The sequence below is a fragment of the Lactuca serriola genome, chromosome 8 (assembly GCF_051521515.1).
Source record: "Lactuca serriola cultivar US96UC23 chromosome 8, Lser_US96UC23_V15, whole genome shotgun sequence".
NCBI lineage: Eukaryota > Viridiplantae > Streptophyta > Magnoliopsida > Asterales > Asteraceae > Lactuca > Lactuca serriola.
Genome location: NC_136415.1, coordinates 93,330,819 through 93,336,818, shown reverse-complemented (window position 1 = coordinate 93,336,818; position 6,000 = coordinate 93,330,819).

The window sequence follows — 6,000 nt, the reverse complement described above, 5'->3', positions numbered from 1 at the left end:
GTGCTAACAAGGGAACTTTCCCTGTCCACATCTGGTGAGGTGTTTTGGAAACCTTCTTGGTAGGTAAAATATTGAGGATATGGGCGGCTATCTCTAAGGCATACCTCCAAAAAGAAATGCGAAGAGAAGCTCGACTCATCATGTAATGAACCATGTATAACAAGGTCCTATTATGCCTCTCAGCCACACCATTAAGTTATGGTGTCCTGCGAGGAGTCAATATTGAAAAATTTCCACATTCTTTGAGAACTTGATACTAAGATACTCTCTGTCTCTATCAGATTAGAGCATATTTATCTTCTTGCTTAATTTATTCTTGACTTCATGTTTAAAATCTTTGTACTTTTCAAAGGTTTCTGATTTATGCTTGATTAAGTAGATATAACCATATCTGTTATAATCATATGTAAATGCTATATAAAATCGATTAGCATCCCTTGTGGTGGATCTGAAAGACCACACACATTCGTATGTATTGAGATCTAACAAACCCTCACCTCTTTCACAAGATCCAGTGAAATGTGATTTTGTCATCTTTCCTAAAAGACAAGATTCACATTCATCATCTGACCTTAAGTCAAATGATTCTAACACTCCATTCTTTTGGAGTTGGGCGATGCGTTTCTTGTTAATGTCCCCAAGACGACAATTCCGCAAGCATGCATTGTCTAAACAATTAGATGAATCAATATAAAATACACTATTACCTAAGCTATCATCACAAATCACTGTTTCATAAACACCGTTACAATGTAAAGCTTCATACATAAAAATTTCATCTCTATAAACCAAAATCGATCCATTCATGTCATTAAACGTATATCAAAAACCTTGTCTAAAAAGTGCATGAAAAGAAATAATGTTTCGCGCCATTTCTGATGAATAGCAACAATTAATTAAATCTAATCTAACATCACTACTATGCATAGAACTATAAGTTCCAATCTTGGTAACATGAGAAGATCGCCTATTGCCCATGATTAGATTTATCATTCCATGCTCCACCTCTTTACTTTCTCTTAGTCATTGCAAATCAGAACAAATGTGAAAACCACATCCTGCATCAAGGACCCAAGAATGAGTAGGTTGTGAGTTATTAGTTTGAATAGTGTAAATATCTGCCGATGATGGTTTCACTTTTCCATCCTTGATGTCCTGCAACTACTTGGGGTAGCTTCGCTTCCAATGGACCTTATCATTGTAGTAAAAGCAAATTGCCTCTTTGGGATCACTAACAGAAGGAAAATCAGAACTATGCTTTGCTTTTGGGTTGTTTTTAGACGACCTAATATGTGCCTTGCCCTTCCAGTTTTTCTTAGGACCGCATTTCTTTTTCTTTCCTTTGTTTTTCCTAATGGAAAGGACAAGATCATTAGTAGAGCTAGGACTTTAATTCTTCTTTAGTCCTGACTCAGTTGTTCGCAACAAGTTATGGAGTTAGGCCAATGTGGTTTCTATGTTGTTCAAATGATAAGCCAGAATAAACTGATCATAAGAAGGAGGCAAGAAGTCAAGGACCATTAATCCTTTTGAAGGCGATCTAAATATCTTTGCATTCTTTAAACGTGGTTGCAGACATACTCTCCTTCCTTCAATTTGCAAGCCATAATAGCTTTAACAACTTTATAATTTTCTTGACGAGCAATCTTGTGAAACTTTTCCACAAGATCCAATTTCATCTCGTATGGCCAGTAGTCCTCATAGAACTTTTGCAACTCAGGAATCATGGTGGCAACCATGATTCAAGCAACCTTAGTCGCATCTTCATAGTCTTTCTTGTAGGAGGTTATTTCTTCAGGAGTAGTAGTAGCCTCATCGATCTCAACAAGTTGTTTCTCAAGGACATACTCTCCGTCGTATCGATGAGCCAACTTGATGTTTCGCATCCAATCATTGTAGTTGTTTCCATCCAATGTCACCTTGGACACGATCAAGAGGAGCAAAAAATTTGTGGGTGGAGTTTTGAGAAGCAGAAGCATCACTAGGAGTAGACATCTATAGAGAAAAAGAAAGTTTTAGTTAGATGATATAAATCCTTAATATTTTTAACCCATAATTAAAATTTAAGGCTAAGATCAATATAAATTTTCATAACTAAGAAGAGGGAAGATGTAATCTTATTGCGAATTTATGAAAAGTAGGTAAAAGCAATTCTTCAATTTCGAACTATGCAATTCCTAGATCTTTTGAGATTCCTTGAATCTTATCAAGGACATGTTTAATCTCATATTATGTTGTTCTATTTGTGACTGGGATGTCGAGTATCACAAAAAAGATGTGAATAACCATAAAAATATTCTTGGAACTCTTGATGTCATTTATCATCTCTAATTAATGTGCCGGTTAACCACACACACTCCATTAACAATGAAATTTTTTGTGATGCCAATTATTACTCTTTATAGTTACTATTAGTTTGCTGGTGATCCACACACGCTCCACTAACTACATATAAAGTATAATGTGCAACTTTATTGATTAACATATTTTTCACATTTTTCCTAAAGTAACTAAGAGTGAGATTTTTAAAAAATAGTTTAGTTAGTTTATATTATTATACTTATTAATGAGATTATGTCCTATCAAATTCATTCGGTTAACGAGCCTCCTCCATACAAGAGAGCGGTGGGTAAGAGTGGATACCCAATGACGGTAACTTTATAGGTTGTTTCCTTAAACTCTCCTTATAGTTTGCCTTCGTAAATGAGGCGTATTAGCGATTTCACTGACTTGTCTTATACATATAATATATTAATCTTTAAATTGTGTATACTATAAGGCATATTTTAAAACTTTTTAAAATACTAGGTTTAAATTTAAAATTTTGAAATTAATAAAAAAATTAATTTAATTTAATAATAAACCAGTTCTAATTTAATCTTTATATTTTAAATAAATAATTAATTAAATTAATTAAATCATTATGGATTAAATAATTATTTACAATTAACCAATTAATAGAATAATTCAAATTTAATCATAATCCTAAGCCTTATAATTTTTGAAAATAGGCTAGGGTTTATTAGATTTTAATTATTCAAATTTCAAGAACCCTAGGGATTTTTTTGAAAATATTCTCCTTAGGGTTTAGTTTCCATAAACCCTAATTTTGATTTATTCATCTTTGTGCCAGATCAATGAGAACAATGGATTTGATACCACTAATGAGTTTTATAGATTACAAAAATCATTTTTTGGCATAAAAACTTAAACCCTAAGTTCACATGCAACCTAAAGGATTTATGTTCTCCTTATGATTTGCAAACAACTATTGAATATCAAGAACCTTAGAAGTACATTTCTATTTTTGAAATTAAAAAAGGGCTATTAGAAAAACATACCTTTAATTTATTATAGAAAAAAAATGAATATTCCTTCTTTGTTGGTCTTCAGAAAGTAAGCACCATAAGTCTCGTGCCTCTAATGGCTCACACCCAAACTGTAGCAAGTTGGAGCCTTATGAGGAAAAAGGAGAAGGAAGGAAATTTTTGGACTTTCTCTTTGGAATGAAGTAAATTCCGAAAATCAAACCCAAAGGGGTTTATATAGGTGATAGGGAGACTAAAGATAAAGCAAGTTCGTTTTATAACCCTAATCCTTTTGCTTTCTCCCTAAGTTATCCATGTTGGATTTGTGTCTAAGTCCATAACTATTTTGGTATGTACTTGACCCGATGGTGCATGGTCCTTTTGGGTTGCCTTCACCAAAGCAACTTGATAGGATGATTTATGGAGAGAAAGGATTAAATATGATTTATTCATATATTATGAGAATAATATATTAAAGGAGAAATCATATTGTTTAATTAATATTAGTCAATAATTAATTGGTAATTAGTTTTGTGATTAAAAGAGATTAATTAAACTTAAGGGACTAGAATTGTAATTATAAGATAATTGCAATTTGGGCCATGGATTGCCTTGTATTAAGGAGTGGACGAATTCTATGGGGAAACCCATGAGGAAATCGTCCAAGCTCTTAAGGAAGGGAATCCATGGGTTGCTTAGGGCTTAAGCATCCAATTTAGGGTTTCCTTGTTAGATAACCCTAATAGCCTAACTATATATACATCCCTTATGACCCAAAAACGTGGCTAAGCATCCTTCTAGGGTTTCACACGTTTTAGGGCAGCCTCCATCCTCTCTCCTCCTCATCCTCTTGCTCTTGGTGTTTGTGAACCATTAGAGGAGTGACATTTGTGACTCTAAGCTTTCTAAAGTCAATACAAGGAGGAATTGAGATTGTTATTGCTACATAACAATCAAGGTATGATCTAAACCCTTATTATATGTTATACTGATTATCATATGCTAGATCTAGGGTTTATAGTCTTGGATAACTTGCATGTACAATAGAGAAACCTAGATCCAAACATTAGGGTTTGTATGAGCACATAGGATGTTCTTATGACCAAAACCCATCAGTGGTATCAGAGACTAGATTGGTTTTTATTGTATTGACGCCTTGTATGTTGAAAAAATTCGTTTTTTGTGGTTCTGCTTGCTGAACTCGCCGAGTCTATAGATGAACTCGCCGAGTTCATGCTAACTCGACGAGTCCATGCCTGACTCGACGAGTCGGCTGGTCAGTAAGAGGGAAAACCGGGATTTCTTGTTGTTTTTGCTTGAGGATACTTGCCTTATCATATTAGATCAATATAAATCCGATTTTTTGATATATATGAGTATATTCTTGACCTAATTGAATATATTTATCAATTAATAAAATATTTGTTTCCTTATGTGATAATTGATTAATTATTTTGATTAAATTGATAAATTGTTTTGCAAGAAATCATTAAATAAATCAAATATGGATAATTATGTGATTAATTGTTAATTTAGATTATTTTTTATTTGATCCTTGTGTTATGAAAAGTTTCACATTTTCCCCTTTAGGTTTTATAGTTTAAATTTGACCTCAATAGTTTTGTTGTTTTGAAATTTAAATAGTTGAAACCCTAATGTTTTGAAAAAGGTTTCAAAACTTGCCCTCAAGTTTTGGAATTTAAATTTTGATTAATTGTTTAAGTTTGATGTATATTTAAATTCTAAACCCTAATGTTTTGAAATGTTTCAAAACTTGCCCTCAAGTTTTGGAATTTAAAAGTTGATTAAAAGTTTAATTAGGAATGTTAAATTCTAAAACCCTAGTATTGTTTTGAAAAAGTTCAAATCACACCCTTATGGTTTTATTAATTAATTAAGGAGTATAATTAAAAGAGGTTTAATAAATCCATAAAAGTTTTGGTTTACAATTTAATTGAATTAAAAGTATAATTGTTAAATTTGACAACCTAGTATTTTAAAAGTGTAAAATACACCCTATACTATATATAACATTAAAAGTCTAACATTATATATATGTATGAGTAAAAGTCAGTCTTACCGTTAGTAGGCCTCATTCACGAAGCTGGTCTATGAGGGGTGTTTAAGGAAATTGCCTATAAAATGGCGATTGAATGGGTATCCACTCTTACCCACCGCACTCTTGACTAGTGGAGGGTCGTTAGCCGAACGGGTAGGATAGGACGAAACCTTCATTATAAGTATAATGTAGTACAAAAGTAACTAAATGTTTTTCAAATTCCCAATCTTAGTTACTTAGGCAAAAGTAAATTGATGCAATTCCATGAAATTACACTTTGTGCCCTTGCGAAGACATTAGTGGAGCGTGTGTGGTTTACCGGCACACTAAATGGTTCTAAGCAAAGGTAGCAAAGGGTGACTCAATGTTTGTCATAGTTCGGTGGAGCGTGCGTGGTTTACCGGCACATCGAATAGGTGATTGTAACATGTGGGGGCACCATGTAGTTTGCAAGGTTATTCACACCCGCTTTGTGATCCTCGGCATCCCAGTCACAAACAAGAGGGGCATATCGAGATTTAAACATGCCATTGAAATGTTCAATGAATCTCATAGGATCTGGAGTTTTCATAGATTTAAAACTTAAATTTCTTTTTCATTTTTCATGGTGGAAATTAGTGAATCGTCATTCAC